The sequence below is a fragment of the Cimex lectularius genome, unplaced genomic scaffold (assembly GCF_000648675.2).
Source record: "Cimex lectularius strain Harlan isolate CLEC.00 unplaced genomic scaffold, Clec_2.1 scaffold2, whole genome shotgun sequence".
In the NCBI taxonomy this organism is placed as follows: domain Eukaryota; kingdom Metazoa; phylum Arthropoda; class Insecta; order Hemiptera; family Cimicidae; genus Cimex; species Cimex lectularius.
The window spans coordinates 3,735,874-3,748,313 of NW_019394219.1; the positions used below are offsets into that span (position 1 = coordinate 3,735,874).

General features: G+C 33.9%; 1 pseudogene; it reads right to left on the reverse strand.

Annotated features, from left to right (window-relative positions):
• Positions 1-8,157: 8,157 nt before the first annotated feature.
• Positions 8,158-8,255, reverse strand: LOC112128286 (annotated as a pseudogene).
• Between the last annotated feature and the right edge of the window lie 4,185 nt (positions 8,256-12,440).

A 12,440-nucleotide genomic window follows, 5' to 3' on the forward strand; every position in this document is an offset into this window, starting at 1 on the left:
TGCGTTATTCGACCGACTGTGGCAAATTTTATTGACGAAACCTCTAATGCACTTTCAATTGAAAACTTTTTATGTAACAGATTTGGCTATTATCTAGTTTTGAACAATTTCATCTTAATTCTGATTAAAAGTTTTGGGGTCAGAACTTAAATAAAAAGCAACCATAACCATTCCACTTTAAACTCTTGAACAAAATTTAAAGTTTGCTCCGATTCCTGGTAAATTAGTTTTATTTAATTACCCATTATTAACTAGCATAAAAATTAACCTGAAATTATTAAAGGAGGAAAAGTTTTTATTCATGGAAGATATCTTTTTTTTAATTTTTACCATTATGATCGTTCCTGCCTAGTAAGTCTGGCCGTGTAATAGCCAGCCAAGATTTTCCTAAAATTTAGTGTTGCTAATTTAATATCTTTTAACCCTGTCTCTAAAACCATAACTGATATACAAATAAAACTACTAAGTCCAACAGATTTTGATTCAAGAATTAGCGCAGTACAAACACTGACGAAATTAGGTGTTAAGAATGATCGAGGAAGATCCTTAGTACATCATGTTCACCGCATTGTACAACATGGTACAAATAGTACACGGGCTACTGAAAACTTAGAACATGGAATTCCACTACGGGCTTAATCATTAATTCCTTCAGTATAGGACGCACGATCTTGCTTTTGTATAAATTCTGTCTAAGAATCGAATAAAATTTTCCAATTTTAGTGATATTTATTTATTCATTAGTATTTTTATTTATTAACCAAGACTAAATGAAATGTTCATAACAATATGGTTTAAAACTATTAAATAACCAAAGCGAGGAGGATTTATTGCTTGTATTGTCACAAATAAAAATATAAATATTTGTCATACTTCATTCTCACACACACACACACACTCTCTCTCTCTCTCTCTCTCTCTCTCTCTCTCTCTCTCTCTCTCGCATGTATATGACCATGGATAGATCAAAATTTCTAACGATAATACAATCTCTTACCATTAATTTTTCCCAACTCAAACTAAAACGCCAAACGAACAGGCCTTTATAACAATATCCCAGTCGGCCTGCTATTAAATTTTCTCTTAGGATTTGCCGCGTGATGGATTTGTCAGGGATTATGAATTGATAATCCTTGTTGAACTTTTCTAGGCTAGTAAGCTTGTTCGTCGTCCCTCGCCATAGAACTGCTAACTAATCTGGAAGATTAGGCAACTTATAATACCGTAGATTACATCAACTATATTAAACGAAACCGATAAATACAACCCCATTATTATGCTTCAACATCACCTGTATAAAATAACAACAAATAAATAATCACAGACAGGCTTTCTCTATGTATAAGATGTCAACTGAGGTCGAATGTTTTAAACAAATGCAGATTATTTGTAGTTAAAATTTCTATTGAAGATGATAATTATGCATTGTTATCCAGTTAAATTTCGATACATCGACATGTTCACTATATCGATATTATTGTATGTAGAAGGTAAAAAATGAAAAATTCATTTTATCGAAAGTTTTTATTTTGTTAGTGAAATGAGCGTATGTATGCAAATAAAATTTTATTTTATATGTACATATATTTTATTTTTATAAACATTATACGTATTTTTGAAAATATTGATCAATTTTTGTTTATAATAAAAAATTATGTAAACATGTTCTATGTATTGCTATTTCAGTTTTCACCTACGTTTGATTCCAAAAAAATGACGCCATTGATCATTCTTGGCCTTTTTAGGACTAATTCTCGGAACTTCTGATTCTTCACCTTCATCATCCCCGTCGTCAGGTTCAGTTAAAAATTTATCGTCGTTAAGCATTACAGTACCTGCGGCGTCATCGTCAAAATTAACGAAGTCCTGAAAAGTTAAGAGAATTTCGTCGTTTTGTGATAAGAGATGCCATCCGATGGGAGCTTGGATTTCATTGTTCGGTTCCATGGCCGATATACAACAAGTTCCGAAGCCATTTTTTATTGTAGTTGCCTTTTTCTTCCCATGATTGATTTTTGATGTCGTTTATTTTGGTTTATATTAAAATAAGAATGTTGTAATTAATCTAACGACCAAATGACATATACACTGTTTGAAATAAACTACAAAAATATGAGTGTCCCGTTCTGACGCTACTCGACGAAAATAATGCGTGTAATAATTCAAATGCGTGTAATCGGTTTGGATTGAAAAATGGCAAAAAGGAGGGAAAACTCATAAGGTGGGGTTGAGATGGGGAGTTGATGTCCGAGTGGATCGAGGTCACGATAGCTCAGGTGGTAGAGCAGCGGCGTATCTAGCCGAAGGACGTGGGTTCGAATCCCTCTCTTGCCATTAACTTTTTTTCATCTCAACCAAAAACCTTAATTAATTGTCTTATATTAATTGTTCAAGCGGACAACGAAAATAGTGAATTAATGTTTTAAATAAAGTTATTCCGGTGTTTTGAGAAAATTTGTGCCTAACCATCAGAATTAAATAATTTTTACAAAAACTCATGTATTTTTAATCTCGTTTAATTTGGTTTATATTAAAATAAAAATGTTGTAATTAATCTAACGACCAAATTACATATACATAGAATGTTTTAATTAATCTAACGACCAAATTACATATACATAGAATGTTGTAATTAATCTAACGACCAAATTACATATACATAGTTTGAAATAAACTACAAAAATTATGAGGGTCCAATTCTGACGCTACTCGACGAAAATAGTGTCATTTTATGAGGAAAACTATGAAATAAATTGTTAGTTAAATTCATAATATCAAAAAATGTTATTCCGGTGTTTTGATCAATTTTCTACCAAACCATTAAAATTAATTTAAAAAATAAATAAAAAATAATGAATTTTTGATCTCGGTTAATTTGGTTTATATTAAAATAAGTATGTTGTGATTAATATAACGAAAATATTACATGTAGTTTGAATAAAAATATAAGTGTCCGGTTCTTTTGCCTTCAACTGTACTCGATGCGACCCGACGAAAATCTGGGCAGTGGGGATCGCAGAGCGTAGAGTAGGGTAGCGTTGCCAAGCATCGGGCAGATGTGCACGGCGGTAATAATACAATCTTATGGAAAATTGGACTTTGGATTTGTATCGAGTACCATCGGGTAGCGTCGTATAGCGTTGCATCGGGTAAGTGTGTTCCCGACTTTACTCGAAGGGTACTTAACTTCATTGATTTATATGATTTAACGAAATTTTTTCAAAGGACAAAAGGACCTTACGATATATCGGTATATAGAATATATTGGAATAAGAAATGTCGGGATACTGTAATTCAATATTTTTAAACGTGTTTTAAAAATGTCGGTCTATGTCACATTACAATCTTATACAATGAAGGAAATTTATTAATGACTGTAAAGTAAAAAAATTCAGTATGAAAATGCTAGTGAAACGTCGTCCATCTGTTGTGTGAAATTGTAAGAAAGAAATGTTCTTGAATTTTTCATGAGCCTCTTTCGGAAATTCTATTGCAGGTAGAGACAGAGAGACGTATTCCATGGTGATGTGATACTAACGACATTTCTCTTCCCATCGACTGAATGTCCATTCTTCACGAACAGTCAATGGTGAAAGAACATGTGAAATAAAATATTGAAAGTATTTTTCTTAATTATTTTTTATTTAATTCCACTCGTGAAATTATTTAAGCGATAGGGTTTTATACATTTTATTGTTAGACTCTCATAGTTATCAATTTTCCTTATAAGTGGGTTTTCATGTTTCATATATCGGATGAAGAAGTTTTTTTTATCTGTGGGGAACGTAATTCGCTATAAAAGCCGCTTTTAGTTCATTATGCATTATTCAATTCTCGTGCGGTGACGATGGTTATTGATGACCGTCAGGCACCTGTTCGGCATTCGGTGAATTATGATCATATTTGATTTGGATATGGTATTCCAAGCATTATATGCGTTCAGGAAAATTGACCATATATAATAGGTCGAATAGGTGTTTATTTTGAGTAAAAACGCATTTATCATATAACCGGGTTGATTCTGTTACAGTATTCTAGTTCAAACGATGTTTGATATCAGCCAGTCCTTTCTATACCCACCGGAATATCTAGATATTTCATCTCTAACAGAATCATGTGAGTGGAATGAATTACTTTTGTATTACTCACGTTAATTTTGACCATATTTCCATGCTACAGCATGTCCAAGTTAATAGCAAGTATGAAATATTGATAATACATGTAACAGTATAAATAGGATTGCTGAAGGGAAAACCACTTCGACGAGGCTCGACAAGACTTCTTTTTTGATGGGCTTATACAATAAACAAAATTTTTGGAATAAAAAAAAATAAGTTGTCAATAAAAATATTTCAAACAAAGAAGTAGTGAGTAATACCTTATATCTTCAGTCGATTATGTAGTATCGATACATTTGTTTTGATACTTCAGGGTATCTATACTTTAATTGCGTATACTTCACAGTATTGATGCATTTGTTTTCATATTTTAAAACTGTCGATATAATTTCTCCAATACCAGAGACGATAGGATATTGCCTGAGATTGTCCTAGATATATCTGGGTCTCGACTCTCGATGCATATACATGTTAAGATACTTCAGTTGGTTCGACACTTAACGTCAACTATACAAGATATCGATACTTTTATTTCGATACTTTTGGATCATCTAGAACTTTCTTCTGGTACTAGTGATTGGTATAGTACTTCGGTTTCGATGTTTTTAAATTATCAATATCGCCATCCGACACTTGTGATGAGCGTAGAAACGCTACTTTTTACGAAAGATCGATACTATTTTCATATTTCAGTCTATCGATAATTGCATTTCGATACGTCGAAAGATCATCACATTTGTTTTTAATTTTAATATTATATTTAATCCAATTAATTATACTTTTAAACCAAGGACTCGGTTGAGATGGAAAAATTAGTGTTAGAAGCGGGATTCGAACCCACAAGCTTTGGCTCAATACGCCACTGCTCTAACCTCTTGGGCTATCGTGACTTCAAGTAGTTTGAGCGGTAGCGTAATGAACCAAAGTTCGTGGGTTCGAATCCCGCTTGTGACACCAATTTTTTCATCTCCACCAAGACCTTAGCTAAAAAGAATAATTAATTCACATAATTAATATGGTCAATTATCACCGCTAAACATAAATGGATTATATTTAGTATTATATAATAAATAACTTTCAATAAAGTTTTTTTGTTGAGTTAAAAAAGTCAGTGTCACGAGCGGGATTCGAACTTCACGATCTCCGGCTAGATACGCCGCTGCTCTACCACGTGAGCTATCGTGACTTCGATCCACTCGAACACCAATTTCCCATCTCAACCCACCTTTTGAATTTTCCCAATTTTTTGCCATCATTTGTCGCCGAGAATCAAATAGATTTCACGACATCTGAAAAGTGGCAAAAAGGAGGATATAATAAGGGGGGGGTGAGATCGGAAGTTAGTGTCCGAGTGGATCGAAGTCACGATAGCTCAAGTGGTAGAGCAGCAGCGTATCTAGCCGAAGATCGCGGGTTGACACTGACTTTTTTATCTCATCTAAAAACTTTAATTAATTGAAAGATATTAATTGGTCAAGCGGACCACGAAAACAACTTATATACTACTTATATGTTAATTATCGATTTTTTAAGTACTATTGATGATAATGGTATATGATGCTTTACATCGATATTTCTGTATTTCAATGCATATTGAATACGTTTGATACTGCATATTGATACCATTATTCTGATACTAGTTATGAATATGATATCGATACTTCAATGTCAATGTTTTTAAATTATCGATAGCACTCATCCGACACTAGTAATAGAAATTGACTAAATTCAGCTCACATTAAGCATTCACAACAGACACACAGAATTCCTTAACATACTCAATAAAACTTTTTTTTTAAACTACGCCAAATTTCTCTCCCAGGTGGGAGGTGTGGAAGGTCATATTTTTCACCCAAAAAACGTAACTGTAAATTCCGGAAAAAATTTAAGTTCATAATCTCAGCGGCTGCGGATGATCGTATTTCGTGTAGCAAGCAGGCTTTTTTGACATACGAAAAATGAAGGTTTAGAGTAAAAATAAAAATTACGTTTGCGAAAATTTCAAGATAGAACAACACGTTAGGTGCTAAATTTTGAAGTGAAAACGTTTGCGTATAAAAAACTTAAGAAATTTTTCTATCGTGTAATGCTGTAAAAACCCTTAGCCTAGGATACGCCACACTGGATTAAAACCTTCAGAAGATGTCTAAGAACAAACCAAAAAAATAACGGACAGGCGATGTTATTTCTTAACCCACCATCTAAAAAACGATTTATATATCATGAAAATGGATTAAAATAAAATGATTATTGTTCTAATGTTCAAAAATCAACTTTAATTTGTTATAATGTGAATTTGTTTTCTATAGTAGTTAAAATACCGGAGTGTAGGGTAAATAATCGACCAAGTTGTTGAACGACTTTGTACAACTTTGCTTATAAACAATTTAATTTACAATTTAGGCTGATTACCTGCAGGTGCATATGGACTTCCTTATGTGTTATGCAAATGCGTGTGTTAATGTTCGAAGTTGCTCTCCTTCTGTGTCACCACTCCTCTCTCTCTCACTCACTCTCTCTCTCTCTCTCTCTCTCTCTCTCTCTCTCTCTCTCTCTTTCTTTCCCTCTCGCCGAGGTGAAAAGTATCAACTCGAACTGTGATAACCTGTAAACGTGACGGGAATGGGCTAGAAACAGGTTCGACATTGCAACAGCATAAATACAATAATTTGAAAGCTTGAGGACGAGGGGTGTGTAAGTGACACTCGGGTGGATGTGGGTGTTGCCCTTGTGTTCAACAGTGGGTTTAATATATACGCTATTATTGGTGCCGGCTCCCAAACTGTTGCAAACACCCGAGACATAACTTAGACCGTATAGCGGCCTCGCTCCCATACCTCCTAACTCCGCTGTCTCAATGTTTCTTACAAAAAGTGGTTATGGTCGAGGGGGGCGAGAAGACAGAGATATGAGTACCGGGCTGTAAAAAATATACGGCAGGAACGTCGCGGTATAGAGCGAGCACCATATTTACACCCTCAGCCGGAAAATGATACAGTATAAAAAAAACGAGTACAAAGCATAACTCACTTGAGTAAATCGAACAACTTTATACTTCTATCTGTTTTGCTTTCCTTTTGTACTCGCAAGATGAGTTATTTTATCGGTTTTCCAGAACTGGAAATCTCTGATTACTCCTTAATTGTATCCATGAACGTTTCAGAAATAGTCAATGATAAAATCCGTTTTAAAATTGTTTGTATACATTTGTATTTTGTATTATTTTGTGCTTACTGGCAGTAAAAAGATTCTCAAAGCTGCCATCAGGAATTGAAAGTAATTTGTACCAAAACTTTAAAGGCCTGTTCAACATGCGAGTTGTTAGATGAAAAGGATTTTTTCTAAACGAATTTAATGTGCTGTACTGTTGGAAAGTACATAGAATTCGTTTAAAATATTTTTCCACTCTTTTGATTTCATTTCCAAAGTTTGAGCCTCATACCGCAGAACAATACGACAAAACTGAAAATGTCAATGAACTGGACAACGTGATTTTTACAATAATGGTAATACAATGAGGAAAAACTTTGATATGATGATGTATTAAGAGACTAATTGACTCATAGAATTATGTTTACATTAAACGTACAAAAAGTGCAAAGTGCAAAATAATAAACGACAATTAATTGGTAAGACGGTGTCATCAAACCTTTTGATTGATATTTTGAAAGATCGGCGACAAATGAAATGGCCACGGAGAGCTTTAGTGAAGATATACTTCGTTTTATTTATTAAATCGATTATGTTTAGTGGTCTATTGGCCAAATTACTTCTTTCAATTAATTCATCTTTTTATGTAAGACTTTGGTTGAAATGAAAAAGCTAGTGTCACGAGCGGGATTCGAACCCACGACCTTCGGCTAGAAGCTAGCTCTAGCTTTTTCATTTCAACCAAAACGTTACATAAAAATATTAATTAATTGAACAAAGTGCTTTGTGTCAATTGACCACTAAATATAATGGACTTTTGTTGTAAGGAAATAAACTTTTAAAGTCTAGTTTTCTAGTTCTTTTTCAACTTGAAATCTTAATAATTTTAATTAATGTGGAACGCTCCACGATTTTGCGTGTCATCCTTGCGCAGGGGCCATGCTAATCTTCTCTGTACTGTTCCAATTTTAGTATACCGCCGAAGCGAGTACCATCCCTAACCATATTTTAATTAATGATTTGTTGCCATCAAGCTCCTTGAAATAACAATAAATATATCAAACCCACAGCGTTTGTATAGAAATATCTCTCAAAACATAAACTCCATATTATACAAACAATTAGGTATCATTTGGAAAAACAAATTAAACATATTTTTTGCACAAAATCAAAATCTATGGGGAAAACAATAGGGTGTTTTTACAACTGTTTTTACCATAAACCTTTGTATTACAGACACATGAATATAGAATAGTATTATAGTGAATGATCTTTAAAAGAAAAGTATTTTCATCATACAAATGCAAAGGTAATCTGAATGGCATATTTTTTCAAGCTTAAATCCATAAAGTATACAATGGGAAGGAGAGACTTTTCAATCTCTCTAATCCACTCTTGAGCCCTTCGTCGAGAAATCTCGTTATGTTGCGTACGTATATAAGAAATTTGTAGTCTAGAGCACTCCTCATTCGTATATTCCGTAGAAGAACAAGCGAGGGAGGGACTTGGCCTTTGTAACGCGTATTTCAGGACAGAAGGAACATTATTGCGTTACCGCAGATGTTCAGAGAGAGGGCCCTCGCGCTCCGGGAGCGTGCGCTGACTCCAAACCCGCAAATGTTCCGGGAAAGTGAAAATATAAACAGGACGAATGCTCCGGCTGGGCAAATTTATACCCAATCCCGTTCCATTTAAAACCTGTAACCCTCAGTACCCGCTCCGAGTAGGGTGGGTCTCGCCGGGTCGTCGTGATACACACATTTTCAATTTATAAATTTGCATAAAACTTGTTGCGTCATTTTCCGTTTTACAAGTACAATATTTCTAAAATTGAACCTCGGCGTTGTTCGAATGGATTTTTATGTTACAGCCAAGAGGGAGAGAAATATTTCCCTTGACGAATAACCAACTTTAGTCCTTCTTATAAAAAATATTTTTTAATTTAAAAGTATTTACGATAAATTCTATTGCAGACATTTAAAAAAAAGGTAAACAAACACAATACAATATATTGCGTCGAATTTCTAATAAAAAAATTGCTGGCATAAAAATCATAAATAAAGAACAAAATGTAAGCTTTGAAATACATTCTGGAACAAGATAGGTTCGTTTTAGTAAGGAAGTAAAGGAGTAAAAGTAAGTGATACAATTTAAATTTTTATTGTTTTTATTTCATCAAACTATCAAAAAAGGCAATTTCAAAAACAAAACTACCACTATAGCGTTAATTACCCGTCGAGGATCCCTCAATGTAGAATAGGTTCCAGAAACATAAATGCTTAAATTAAAAGGAATTAAAAAGAAATGGTTGTGAATTGATTAAATGGCCTTTTAGAAAAAATGTAACAATTTATTAAAATAGAAAACAAAATGAAAACCTTGCCAACAAATTGGAGAAACACTTAAGAAAATAAAAATGACCTTTAAAACATGAAATTGAGCTAGCTCTGTTGTAACTATTCTAAATGTACAATAAAATAAACTGAGTTCAGTTTTTTACACAAACACAAAATAACAAAAACATTTTTTTGAGGAGGCAAACATTAAAGGCTCTTCTTTTTTTGCTTCTTCCGATTCTTCTTTTTTCTTATCTTCGGCTTGCGTCCAATTTCGTCCCGATCTGCCGCTTCTACTCCTTTTCTTCTCCCTTCCTTCTTATGTTACGCCTCCTACCGGCTGGCGGATGTTTTGAATTTTTATCGCCATACCACAAAAGTCATTAAATGGCCAACATTCACACAAGGAAAGGCGGAAACAAACTAATACATTTAACAAATTAGACATCAAAACAGCACTGAAAACTAAAACATGTTTCTAATACTGCTGAGATGAAACACTGACAAGACTAGCTCACTAGTCAAAAAGGACACATACCACATTACATACTCTATATTCGAATAATGAAACTTAGAGAAAAAACAGCAGACAAAAAGCAGAAATGAAATTACTACACAAAGGAAAAAAATTGACATACATAGTTAAAAACTTGGAAAAGTGCAAACACAACACATTCGACACTCAAAATCCATACATGCAATATGTTCACACCGTTTACACTATTCATAAAACCAACACACTCATTTCAAAAGTGCTTATAAAATCGTCCTGACTAAACAGAAATCACTCTGACTGAAGGTGATCACCCTGAAGATGACGAAAAGAAGAATCACAAACAAAATATCAAGAACAGGCTAGATGGAACAAGAAGATAAATAGATAGTGTTCTACCATAACACTTGGTTAAATACCATTTTAAGAGTGTGATTTAAACAAAAGAAATACAAGAAATCATTTTGTTTTCAGATCAAGGAAATATAAATCATTTTTCTTTCAATTATGTATTGAATACTATTTAAATTACCCCCAATGCAATTACCTATTACCCCCAAATGCAACAATGTTGAACGCTCTATTTCATCCTAAAAAAAATACCATTGTAATCTACCCTTCATTCAACAGAGAGTTGGGAAGGTCCTTGCTATTTATTGTTCTGAAACTAAACAATCCGGCAACAAAATTTACCCCGGCGCAAATCTTTTTCGTTTTCCAACTGATGAATCTAAAACTTCCAATGTATGATATAAATTATGGACTGAACCGAATAAAAATTTGCAACATGCAATATAGGAGATGTCTAAATATTGTAAGTTCTCGCTAAAGAAGATCTCATATGGAGACTGAATATTACTCAGAACTCACTGCTTTCTATAGTTTCTGAGGTCAGCTATGTATGATAATAAAGCAAGTAATCCTGAAACAAAAGTACATGCGCATGTTACCCAACTGAAAAAGATTAATTACTTCAATTCTCCGGCTTAATAATACATAATAAAAATAACACTCATTTCAATTTTAAAATGGCTGTGACTATTCCACCACATTTTCCCCTAAATCTTCATTCCATTTTCCTTATTTATTTCCGTAGTTTCCCAGACAACAGTTCCTTACCCTTACAACACATTTTGAGCATTAGCCATGGTGATCGACCGAAAATCAAGACCATGGACGAACTTGGAATCATACATGGTGTATGCCAGAGTCAAACAATTTTCCTTAGGGATTCAACGATGAACGATAAAGTGAAGGAGTTAATGGAGAGCGTGGTCTGGATGGTAGCCTTTATCCAGCAGTGCAGAGGAACGCGATGCAATTTCATTTATAAGTAGAACGTTAAATTAATTTAAATAAGGGCACCATTCATTTCCCTTCAGCAATTAGTGTTGCAATAGATGATTGTGTAGTAACCTTCTTAAAACCTGAAATATAGTTTACCTTGATCTAGGGCACATACTTACATTACCACCATGGCGACATTATTGTAAATCGTGTTAAATAAATGTTAGTTTGTGTAGTCCACTTTAATGTTTTAATATCATCGACGCCTACACTATTAATACCTACCATTTTAACCGAAAACAACCGGGCTCGTATAGATTCTGGTTTAAGCATTTTCAACCTCCATGTGTCATTTCTGAACCCCTGATATTGTGACGATAATCTGAGGATAACGTTTTTTTATCAATTATAAATTTGAGATTACATCAAAGAATTCCACTGGTTCTACAGCATGTCAATGCTAATAGCTAGATTTTCATCCACCCAATAAAAAACCTCGTTAATAATCTTTTTATAGATCATTTTCGCAAATTGATATGAAAAAGGCCCACAGCCGGATCAGACGCAATTTTTTGTTTGAGGGTGGAACTGTGGGGGAGTTAAGGGATTTATTTATCACGTACTTACCCTTGAGGGCTGCGCGATCTTCTTATAAAATAGATCCATAGGGATGAAAGGCAAGCTGAGAGGGCGAGGGACTTCTTCATAGCATTCATAACCGATTCCCGTGAGTTTTTACCTTCCAACATCCTTATCCCCTTGATAACGACGCCGGAGCCAATAATCAATTTTCAGAAATTATATTGCACGTGAAACTAAGTTTTTTTTTTTTGTAAATCCATCGCTTTAGGACGTTTAGTTATATCGCTTGAAAAATAGATTTTCAAACAATTCCCGACCCCCAGCTGAATGGGTTTTAAATTCAATTTTCAAGGACCAATGCCTTTGATTGAAACGTTAAACGCATGAGGAGCGTAAGCATATTTTTCAGCCTTGATCTGCTATGACATCAGTTTAAAAATAAAACACCTACATTTGGAGCCATAACGGTCCAAA